Below are 12,477 nucleotides of genomic sequence, written 5' to 3'. Positions count from 1 at the left end.
TTCTGATTCACCCTCCTGACTTCACCTTCTCCTTCTCCTTCTTCTACTTCTTCTGCTTCACCCTCCAGACTTCACCTTCTCCTTCTCCTTCTTCTACTTCTTCTGATTCACCCTCCAGACTTCACCTTCTCCTTCTCCTTCTTCTGCTTCTTCTGATTCACCCTCCAGACTTCACCTTCTCATTCTCCTTCTTCTGCTTCTTCTGCTGCGCCCTCCAGACTTCACCTTCTCCTTCTCCTTCTTCTGCTTCTTCTGATTCACCCTCCAGACTTCACCTTCTCCTTCTCCTTCTTCTGCTTCTTCTGATTCACCCTCCAGACTTCACCTTCTCCTTCTCCTTCTTCTGCTTCTTCTGATTCACCCTCCTGACTTCACCTTCTCCTTCTCCTTCTTCTACATCTTCTGATTCACCCTCCTGACTTCACCTTCTCCTTCTCCTTCTTCTGCATCTTCTGATTCACCCTCCTGACTTCACCTTCTCCTTCTCCTTCTTCTACTTCTTCTGCTTCACCCTCCAGACTTCATCTTCTCCTTCTCCTTCTTCTACTTCTTCTGATTCACCCTCCAGACTTCACCTTCTCCTTCTCCTTCTTCTACTTCTTCTGATTCACCCTCCAGACTTCACCTTCTCCTTCTCCTTCTTCTACTTCTTCTGATTCACCCTCCAGACTTCACCTTCTCCTTCTCCTTCTTCTGCTTCTTCTGATTCACCCTCCAGACTTCACCTTCTCCTTCTCCTTCTTCTGCTTCTTCTGATTCACCCTCCAGACTTCACCTTCTCCTTCTCCTTCTTCTGCTTCTTCTGATTCACCCTCCAGACTTCACCTTCTCCTTCTCCTTCTTCTACTTCCTCTGATTCACCCTCCAGACTTCACCTTCTCCATCTCCTTCTTCTGCTTCTTCTGATTCACCCTCCAGACTTCACCTTCTCCTTCTCCTTCGTCTACTTCTTCTGCTTCACCCTCCAGACTTCACCTTCTCCTTCTCCTTCTTCTGCTTCTTCTGATTCACCCTCCAGACTTCACCTTCACCTTCTCCTTCTTCTACTTCTTCTGATTCACCCTCCAGACTTCACCTTCTCCATCTCCTTCTTCTGCTTCTTCTGATTCACCCTCCAGACTTCACCTTCTCCTTCTCCTTCGTCTACTTCTTCTGATTCACCCTCCAGACTTCACCTTCTCCTTCTCCTTCTTCTGCTTCTTCTGATTCACCCTCCAGACTTCACCTTCTCCTTCTCCTTCTTCTACTTCTTCTGATTCACCCTCCAGACTTCACCTTCTCCTTCTCTTTCTTCTGCTTCTTCTGATTCACCCTCCAGACTTCACCTTCTCCTTCTCCTTCTTCTGATTCTTCTGATTCACCCTCCAAACTTCACCTTCTCCTTCTCCTTCTTCTGCTTCTTCTGATTCACCCTCCTGACTTCACCTTCTCCTTCTCCTTCTTCTGCATCTTCTGATTCACCCTCCTGACTTCACCTTCTCCTTCTCCTTCTTCTACTTCTTCTGCTTCACCCTCCAGACTTCATCTTCTCCTTCTCCTTCTTCTACTTCTTCTGATTCACCCTCCAGACTTCACCTTCTCCTTCTCCTTCTTCTACTTCTTCTGATTCACCCTCCAGACTTCACCTTCTCCTTCTCCTTCTTCTACTTCTTCTGATTCACCCTCCAGACTTCACCTTCTCCTTCTCCTTCTTCTGCTTCTTCTGATTCACCCTCCAGACATCACCTTCTCCTTCTCCTTATTCTGCTTCTTCTGAATCACCCTCCAGACTTCACCTTCTCCTTCTCCTTCTTCTGCTTCTTCTGATTCACCCTCCAGACTTCACCTTCTCCTTCTCCTTCTTCTGCTTCTTCTGATTCACCCTCCAGACTTCACCTTCTCCTTCTCCTTCTTCTACTTCCTCTGATTCACCCTCCAGACTTCACCTTCTCCATCTCCTTCTTCTGCTTCTTCTGATTCACCCTCCAAAATTCACCTTCTCCTTCTCCTTCGTCTACTTCTTCTGATTCACCCTCCAGACTACACCTTCTCCTTCTCCTTCTTCTACTTCTTCTGATTCACCCTCCAGACTTCACCTTCTCCTTCTCCTTCTTCTGTTTCTTCTGATTCACCCTCCAGACTTCACCTTCTCCTTCTCCTTCTTCTACTACTTCTGATTCACCCTTCAGACTTCACCTTCTCCTTCTCCTTCTTCTACTTTTTCTGATTCACCCTCCAGACTTCATCTTCTCCTTCTCCTTCTTCTGCTTCTTCTGATTCACCCTCCAGACTTCACCTTCTCCTTCTCCTTCTTCTGCTTCTTCTGATTCACCCTCCAGACTTCACCTTCTCCTTCTCCTTCTTCTACTTCTTCTGATTCACCCTCCAGACTTCACCTTCTCCTTCTCCTTCTTCTAATTCTTCTGATTCACCCTCCAGTCTTCACCTTCTCCTTCTCCTTCTTCTGTTTCTTCTGCTTCACCCTCCAGACTTCACCTTCTCCTTCTCCTTCTTCTGCTTCTTCTGATTCACCCTCCTGACTTCACCTTCTCCTTCTCCTTCTTCTACTTCTTCTGATTCACCCTCCTGACTTCACCTTCTCCTTCTCCTTCTTCTACTTCTTCTGCTTCACCCTCCAGACTTCACCTTCTCCTTCTCCTTCTTCTACTTCTTCTGATTCACCCTCCAGACTTCACCTTCTCCTTCTCCTTCTTCTGCTTCTTCTGATTCACCCTCCAGACTTCACCTTCTCCTTCTCCTTATTCTGCTTCTTCTGATTCACCCTCCAGACTTCACCTTCTCCTTCTCCTTATTCTGCTTCTTCTGATTCACCCTCCAGACTTCACCTTCTCCTTCTCCTTCCTTTGCTTCTTCTGATTCACCCTCCAGACTTCACCTTCTCCTTCTCCTTCTTCTGATTCTTCTGATTCACCCTCCAGACTTCACCTTCTCCTTCTCCATCTTCTGCTTCTTCTGATTCACCCTCCTGACTTCACCTTCTGCTTCTCCTTCTTCTACTTCTTCTGATTCACCCTGCTGACTTCACCTTCTCTTTCTCCATCTTCTACTTCTTCTGCTTCACCCTCCAGACTTCAACTTCTCCTTCTCCTTCTTCTACTTCTTCTGATTCACCCTCCAGACTTCACCTTCTCCTTCTCCTTCTTCTGCTTCTTCTGATTCACCCTCCAGACTTCACCTTCTCCTTCTCCTTCTTCTGCTTCTTCTGATTCACCCTCCAGACTTCAGCTTCTCCTTCTCCTTCTTCTACTTCTTCTGATTCACCCTCCAGACTTCACCTTCTCCTTCTCCTTCTTCTGCTTCTTCTGATTCACCCTCCAGACTTCACCTTCTCCTTCTCCTTCGTCTACTTCTTCTGATTCACCCTCCAGACTACACCTTCTCCTTCTCCTTCTTCTACTTCTTCTGATTCACCCTCCAGACTTCACCTTCTCCTTCTCCTTCTTCTGTTTCTTCTGATTCACCCTCCAGACTTCATCTTCTCCTTCTCCTTCTTCTACTTCTTCTGATTCACCCTCCAGACTTCACCTTCTCCTTCTCCTTCTTCTACTTCTTCTGATTCACCCTCCAGTCTTCACCTTCTCCTTCTCCTTCTTCTGTTTCTTCTGCTTCACCCTCCAGACTTCACCTTCTCCTTCTCTTTCTTCTGCTTCTTCTGATTCACCCTCCAGACTTCACCTTCTCCTTCTCCTTCTTCTGATTCTTCAGATTCACCCTCCAGACTTCACCTTCTCCTTCTCCTTCTTCTGCTTCTTCTGATTCACCCTCCTGACTTCACCTTCTCCTTCTCCTTCTTCTACTTCTTCTGATTCACCCTCCTGACTTCACCTTCTCCTTCTCCTTCTTCTACTTCTTCTGCTTCACCCTCCAGACTTCACCTTCTCCTTCTCCTTCTTCTACTTCTTCTGATTCACCCTCCAGACTTCACCTTCTCCTTCTCCTTCTTCTGCTTCTTCTGATTCACCCTCCAGACTTCACCTTCTCATTCTCCTTCTTCTGCTTCTTCTGCTGCGCCCTCCAGACTTCACCTTCTCCTTCTCCTTCTTCTGCTTCTTCTGCTTCACACTCCAGACTTCACCTTCTCCTTCTCCTTCTTCTGCTTCTTCTGCTGCGCCCTCCAGGCTTCACCTTCTTTTCTCCTTCTTCTGCTTCTTCTGCTTCACCGTCCTGACTTCACCTTCTCCTTCTCCTTCTTCTACTTCTTCTGCTACACCCCCCTGACTTCACCTGCTCCTTCTCCTTCTTCTGCTTCTTCTGATTCTCCCTCCTAACTTCACCTTCTCCTTCTCCTTCTTCTGCTTCTTCTGATTCACCCTCCTGACTTCACCTTCTCCTTCTCCTTCTTCTGCTTCTTCTGATTCACCCTCCAGACTTCACCTTCTCCTTCTCCTTCTTCTGCTTCTTCTGATTCACCCTCCAGACTTCACCTTCTCCTTCTCCTTCTTCTGTTTCTTCTGATTCACCCTCCAGACCTCACCTTCTCCTTCTCCTTCTTCTACTTCTTCTGATTCACCCTCCAGACTTCATCTTCTCCTTCTCCTTCTTCTGCTTCTTCTGATTCACCCTCCAGACTTCACCTTCTCCTTCTCCTTCTTCTGCTTCTTCTGATTCACCCTCCAGACTTCACCTTCTCCTTCTCCTTCTTCTACTTCTTCTGATTCACCCTCCAGACTTCACCTTCTCCTTCTCCTTCTTCTACTTCTTCTGATTCACCCTCCAGTCTTCACCTTCTCCTTCTCCTTCTTCTATTTCTTCTGATTCACCCTCCAGACTTCATCTTCTCCTTCTCCTTCTTCTACTTCTTCTGATTCACCCTCCAGACTTCACCTTCTCCTTCTCCTTCTTCTACTTCTTCTGATTCACCCTCCAGTCTTCACCTTCTCCTTCTCCTTCTTCTGTTTCTTCTGCTTCACCCTCCAGACTTCACCTTCTCCTTCTCTTTCTTCTGCTTCTTCTGATTCACCCTCCAGACTTCACCTTCTCCTTCTCCTTCTTCTGATTCTTCAGATTCACCCTCCAGACTTCACCTTCTCCTTCTCCTTCTTCTGCTTCTTCTGATTCACCCTCCTGACTTCACCTTCTCCTTCTCCTTCTTCTACTTCTTCTGATTCACCCTCCTGACTTCACCTTCTCCTTCTCCTTCTTCTACTTCTTCTGCTTCACCCTCCAGACTTCACCTTCTCCTTCTCCTTCTTCTACTTCTTCTGATTCACCCTCCAGACTTCACCTTCTCCTTCTCCTTCTTCTGCTTCTTCTGATTCACCCTCCAGACTTCACCTTCTCATTCTCCTTCTTCTGCTTCTTCTGCTGCGCCCTCCAGACTTCACCTTCTCCTTCTCCTTCTTCTGCTTCTTCTGCTTCACACTCCAGACTTCACCTTCTCCTTCTCCTTCTTCTGCTTCTTCTGCTGCGCCCTCCAGGCTTCACCTTCTTTTCTCCTTCTTCTGCTTCTTCTGCTTCACCGTCCTGACTTCACCTTCTCCTTCTCCTTCTTCTACTTCTTCTGCTACACCCCCCTGACTTCACCTGCTCCTTCTCCTTCTTATGCTTCTTCTGATTCTCCCTCCTAACTTCACCTTCTCCTTCTCCTTCTTCTGCTTCTTCTGATTCACCCTCCTGACTTCACCTTCTCCTTCTCCTTCTTCTGCTTCTTCTGATTCACCCTCAAGACTTCACCTTCTCCTTCTCCTTCTTCTGCTTCTTCTGATTCACCCTCCAGACTTCACCTTCTCCTTCTCCTTCTTCTGTTTCTTCTGATTCACCCTCCAGACCTCACCTTCTCCTTCTCTTTCTTCTGCTTCTTCTGCTTCACCCTCCAGACTTCACCTTCTCCTTCTCCTTCTTCTGATTCTTCTGATTCACCCTCCAGACTTCACCTTCTCTATCTCCTTCTTCTGCTTCTTCTGATTCACCCTCCTGACTTCACCTTCTCCTTCTCCTTCTTCTACTTCTTCTGATTCACCCTCCTGACTTCACCTTCTCCTTCTCCTTCTTCTACTTCTTCTGCTTCACCCTCCAGACTTCATCTTCTCCTTCTCCTTCTTCTACTTCTTCTGATTCACCCTCCAGACTTCACCTTCTCCTTCTCCTTCTTCTGCTTCTTCTGATTCACCCTCCAGACTTCACCTTCTCCTTCTCCTTATTCTGCTTCTTCTGATTCACCCTCCAGACTTCACCTTCTCCTTCTCCTTCTTCTGCTTCTTCTGATTCACCCTCCAGACTTCACCTTCTCCTTCTCCTTCTTCTGCTTCTTCTGATTCACCCTCCAGACTTCACCTTCTCCTTCTCCTTCTTCTGCTTCTTCTGATTCACCCTCCTGACTTCACCTTCTCCTTCTCCTTCTTCTACATCTTCTGATTCACCCTCCTGACTTCACCTTCTCCTTCTCCTTCTTCTACTTCTTCTGCTTCACCCTCCAGACTTCACCTTCTCCTTCTCCTACTTCTACTTCTTCTGATTCACCCTGCAGACTTCACCTTCTCCTTCTCCTTCTTCTACTTCTTCTGATTCACCCTCCAGACTTCACCTTCTCCTTCTCCTTCTTCTACTTCTTCTGATTCACCCTCCAGACTTCACCTTCTCCTTCTCCTTCTTCTGCTTCTTCTGATTCACCCTCCAGACTTCACCTTCTCCTTCTCCTTCTTCTGATTCTTCTGATTCACCCTCCAGACTTCACCTTCTCTATCTCCTTCTTCTGCTTCTTCTGATTCACCCTCCTGACTTCACCTTCTCCTTCTCCTTCTTCTACTTCTTCTGATTCACCCTCCTGACTTCACCTTCTCCTTCTCCTTCTTCTACTTCTTCTGCTTCACCCTCCAGACTTCACCTTCACCTTCTCCTTCTTCTACTTCTTCTGATTCACCCTCCAGACTTCACCTTCTCCATCTCCTTCTTCTGCTTCTTCTGATTCACCCTCCAGACTTCACCTTCTCCTTCTCCTTCGTCTACTTCTTCTGATTCACCCTCCAGACTTCACCTTCTCCTTCTCCTTCTTCTGCTTCTTCTGATTCACCCTCCAGACTTCACCTTCTCCTTCTCCTTCTTCTACTTCTTCTGATTCACCCTCCAGACTTCACCTTCTCCTTCTCTTTCTTCTGCTTCTTCTGATTCACCCTCCAGACTTCACCTTCTCCTTCTCCTTCATCTGATTCTTCTGATTCACCCTCCAGACTTCACCTTCTCCTTCTCCTTCTTCTGCTTCTTTCGCTTCACACTCCAGACTTCACCTTCTCCTTCTCCTTCTTCTGCTTCTTCTGCTGCGCCCTCCAGGCTTCACCCTCTTTTCTCCTTCTTCTGCTTCTTCTGCTTCACCGTCCTGCCTTCACCTTCTCCTTCTCCTTCTTCTACTTCTTCTGCTACACCCCCCTGACTTCACCTGCTCCTTCTCCTTCTTCTGCTTCTTCTGATTCTCCCTCCTAACTTCACCTTCTCCTTCTCCTTCTTCTGCTTCTTCTGATTCACCCTCCTGACTTCACCTTCTCCTTCTCCTTCTTCTGCTTCTTCTGATTCACCCTCCAGACTTCACCTTCTCCTTCTCCTTCTTCTGCTTCTTCTGATTCACCCTCCAGACTTCACCTTCTCCTTCTCCTTCTTCTGCTTCTTCTGATTCACCCTCCAGACCTCACCTTCTCCTTCTCCTTCTTCTACTTCTTCTGATTCACCCTCCAGACTTCATCTTCTCCTTCTCCTTCTTCTGCTTCTTCTGATTCACCCTCCAGACTTCACCTTCTCCTTCTCCTTCTTCTGCTTCTTCTGATTCACCCTCCAGACTTCACCTTCTCCTTCTCCTTCTTCTACTTCTTCTGATTCACCCTCCAGACTTCACCTTCTCCTTCTCCTTCTTCTACTTCTTCTGATTCACCCTCCAGTCTTCACCTTCTCCTTCTCCTTCTTCTGTTTCTTCTGCTTCACCCTCCAGACTTCACCTTCTCCTTCTCCTTCTTCTGATTCTTCTGATTCACCCTCCAGACTTCACCTTCTCTATCTCCTTCTTCTGCTTCTTCTGATTCACCCTCCTGACTTCACCTTCTCCTTCTCCTTCTTCTACTTCTTCTGATTCACCCTCCTGACTTCACCTTCTAATTCTCCTTCTTCTACTTTTTCTGCTTCACCCTCCAGACTTCACCTTCTCCTTCTCCTTCTTCTACTTCTTCTGATTCACCCTCCAGACTTCACCTTCTCCTTCTCCTTCTTCTGCTTCTTCTGATTCACCCTCCAGACTTCACCTTCTCCTTCTCCTTCTTCTGCTTCTTCTGATTCACCCTCCAGACTTCACCTTCTCCTTCTCCTTCTTCTGCTTCTTCTGATTCACCCTCCAGACTTCACCTTCTCCTTCTCCTTCTTCTGCTTCTTCTGATTCACCCTCCTGACTTCACCTTCTCCTTCTCCTTCTTCTACATCTTCTGATTCACCCTCCTGACTTCACCTTCTCCTTCTCCTTCTTCTACTTCTTCTGCTTCACCCTCCAGACTTCACCTTCTCCTTCTCCTACTTCTACTTCTTCTGATTCACCCTCCAGACTTCACCTTCTCCTTCTCCTTCTTCTACTTCTTCTGATTCACCCTCCAGACTTCACCTTCTCCTTCTCCTTCTTCTACTTCTTCTGATTCACCCTCCAGACTTCACCTTCTCCTTCTCCTTCTTCTGCTTCTTCTGATTCAACCTCCAGACTTCACCTTCTCCTTCTCCTTATTCTGCTTCTTCTGAATCACCCTCCAGACTTCACCTTCTCCTTCTCCTTCTTCTGCTTCTTCTGATTCACCCTCCAGACTTCACCTTCACCTTCTCCTTCTTCTACTTCTTCTGATTCACCCTCCAGACTTCACCTTCTCCATCTCCTTCTTCTGCTTCTTCTGATTCACCCTCCAGACTTCACCTTCTCCTTCTCCTTCGTCTACTTCTTCTGATTCACCCTCCAGACTTCACCTTCTCCTTCTCCTTCTTCTGCTTCTTCTGATTCACCCTCCAGACTTCACCTTCTCCTTCTCCTTCTTCTACTTCTTCTGATTCACCCTCCAGACTTCACCTTCTCCTTCTCTTTCTTCTGCTTCTTCTGATTCACCCTCCAGACTTCACCTTCTCCTTCTCCTTCTTCTACTTCTTCTGATTCACCCTCCAGACTTCACCTTCTCCTTCTCTTTCTTCTGCTTCTTCTGATTCACCCTCCAGACTTCACCTTCTCCTTCTCCTTCTTCTGATTCTTCTGATTCACCCTCCAGACTTCACCTTCTCCTTCTCCTTCTTCTGCTTCTTTCGCTTCACACTCCAGACTTCACCTTCTCCTTCTCCTTCTTCTGCTTCTTCTGCTGCGCCCTCCAGGCTTCACCCTCTTTTCTCCTTCTTCTGCTTCATCTGCTTCACCGTCCTGCCTTCACCTTCTCCTTCTCCATCTTCTACTTCTTCTGCTACACCCCCCTGACTTCACCTGCTCCTTCTCCTTCTTCTGCTTCTTCTGATTCTCCCTCCTAACTTCACCTTCTCCTTCTCCTTCTTCTGCTTCTTCTGATTCACCCTCCTGACTTCACCTTCTCCTTCTCCTTCTTCTGCTTCTTCTGATTCACCCTCCAGACTTCACCTTCTCCTTCTCCTTCTTCTGCTTCTTCTGATTCACCCTCCAGACTTCACCTTCTCCTTCTCCTTCTTCTGCTTCTTCTGATTCACCCTCCAGACCTCACCTTCTCCTTCTCCTTCTTCTACTTCTTCTGATTCACCCTCCAGACTTCATCTTCTCCTTCTCCTTCTTCTGCTTCTTCTGATTCACCCTCCAGACTTCACCTTCTCCTTCTCCTTCTTCTGCTTCTTCTGATTCACCCTCCAGACTTCACCTTCTCCTTCTCCTTCTTCTACTTCTTCTGATTCACCCTCCAGACTTCACCTTCTCCTTCTCCTTCTTCTACTTCTTCTGATTCACCCTCCAGTCTTCACCTTCTCCTTCTCCTTCTTCTGTTTCTTCTGCTTCACCCTCCAGACTTCACCTTCTCCTTCTCCTTCTTCTGATTCTTCTGATTCACCCTCCAGACTTCACCTTCTCTATCTCCTTCTTCTGCTTCTTCTGATTCACCCTCCTGACTTCACCTTCTCCTTCTCCTTCTTCTACTTCTTCTGATTCACCCTCCTGACTTCACCTTCTAATTCTCCTTCTTCTACTTTTTCTGCTTCACCCTCCAGACTTCACCTTCTCCTTCTCCTTCTTCTACTTCTTCTGATTCACCCTCCAGACTTCACCTTCTCCTTCTCCTTCTTCTGCTTCTTCTGATTCACCCTCCAGACTTCACCTTCTCCTTCTCCTTCTTCTGCTTCTTCTGATTCACCCTCCAGACTTCACCTTCTCCTTCTCCTTCTTCTGCTTCTTCTGATTCACCCTCCAGACTTCACCTTCTCCTTCTCCTTCTTCTGCTTCTTCTGATTCACCCTCCTGACTTCACCTTCTCCTTCTCCTTCTTCTACATCTTCTGATTCACCCTCCTGACTTCACCTTCTCCTTCTCCTTCTTCTACTTCTTCTGCTTCACCCTCCAGACTTCACCTTCTCCTTCTCCTACTTCTACTTCTTCTGATTCACCCTCCAGACTTCACCTTCTCCTTCTCCTTCTTCTACTTCTTCTGATTCACCCTCCAGACTTCACCTTCTCCTTCTCCTTCTTCTACTTCTTCTGATTCACCCTCCAGACTTCACCTTCTCCTTCTCCTTCTTCTGCTTCTTCTGATTCAACCTCCAGACTTCACCTTCTCCTTCTCCTTATTCTGCTTCTTCTGAATCACCCTCCAGACTTCACCTTCTCCTTCTCCTTCTTCTGCTTCTTCTGATTCACCCTCCAGACTTCACCTTCACCTTCTCCTTCTTCTACTTCTTCTGATTCACCCTCCAGACTTCACCTTCTCCATCTCCTTCTTCTGCTTCTTCTGATTCACCCTCCAGACTTCACCTTCTCCTTCTCCTTCGTCTACTTCTTCTGATTCACCCTCCAGACTTCACCTTCTCCTTCTCCTTCTTCTGCTTCTTCTGATTCACCCTCCAGACTTCACCTTCTCCTTCTCCTTCTTCTACTTCTTCTGATTCACCCTCCAGACTTCACCTTCTCCTTCTCTTTCTTCTGCTTCTTCTGATTCACCCTCCAGACTTCACCTTCTCCTTCTCCTTCTTCTGATTCTTCTGATTCACCCTCCAAACTTCACCTTCTCCTTCTCCTTCTTCTGCTTCTTCTGATTCACCCTCCTGACTTCACCTTCTCCTTCTCCTTCTTCTACATCTTCTGATTCACCCTCCTGACTTCACCTTCTCCTTCTCCTTCTTCTACTTCTTCTGCTTCACCCTCCAGACTTCACCTTCTCCTTCTCCTTCTTCTACTTCTTCTGATTCACCCTCCAGACTTCACCTTCTCCTTCTCCTTCTTCTACTTCTTCTGATTCACCCTCCAGACTTCACCTTCTCCTTCTCCTTCTTCTACTTCTTCTGATTCACCCTCCAGACTTCACCTTCTCCTTCTCCTTCTTCTGCTTCTTCTGATTCACCCTCCAGACATCACCTTCTCCTTCTCCTTATTCTGCTTCTTCTGAATCACCCTCCAGACTTCACCTTCTCCTTCTCCTTCTTCTGCTTCTTCTGATTCACCCTCCAGACTTCACCTTCTCCTTCTCCTTCTTCTGCTTCTTCTGATTCACCCTCCAGACTTCACCTTCTCCTTCTCCTTCTTCTACTTCCTCTGATTCACCATCCAGACATCACCTTCTCCATCTCCTTCTTCTGCTTCTTCTGATTCACCCTCCAGACTTCACCTTCTCCTTCTCCTTCGTCTACTTCTTCTGATTCACCCTCCAGACTACACCTTCTCCTTCTCCTTCTTCTACTTCTTCTGATTCACCCTCCAGACTTCACCTTCTCCTTCTCCTTCTTCTGTTTCTTCTGATTCACCCTCCAGACTTCACCTTCTCCTTCTCCTTCTTCTACTACTTCTGATTCACCCTCCAGACTTCACCTTCTCCTTCTCCTTCTTCTACTTCTTCTGATTCACCCTCCAGACTTCATCTTCTCCTTCTCCTTCTTCTGCTTCTTCTGATTCACCCTCCAGACTTCACCTTCTCCTTCTCCTTCTTCTGCTTCTTCTGATTCACCCTCCAGACTTCACCTTCTCCTTCTCCTTCTTCTACTTCTTCTGATTCACCCTCCAGACTTCACCTTCTCCTTCTCCTTCTTCTACTTCTTCTGATTCACCCTCCAGTCTTCACCTTCTCCTTCTCCTTCTTCTGTTTCTTCTGCTTCACCCTCCAGACTTCACCTTCTCCTTCTCCTTCTTCTGCTTCTTCTGATTCACCCTCCTGACTTCACCTTCTCCTTCTCCTTCTTCTACTTCTTCTGATTCACCCTCCTGACTTCACCTTCTCCTTCTCCTTCTTCTACTTCTTCTGCTTCACCCTCCAGACTTCACCTTCTCCTTCTCCTTCTTCTACTTCTTCTGATTCACCCTCCAGACTTCACCTTCTC

Source organism: Somniosus microcephalus, unplaced genomic scaffold, assembly GCF_052327205.1.
Source record: "Somniosus microcephalus isolate GS21.2 unplaced genomic scaffold, FLI_Smic_1.0 unresolved_chr9, whole genome shotgun sequence".
In the NCBI taxonomy this organism is placed as follows: Eukaryota; Metazoa; Chordata; class Chondrichthyes; order Squaliformes; family Somniosidae; genus Somniosus; species Somniosus microcephalus.
This window is presented reverse-complemented; position numbering follows the sequence as displayed.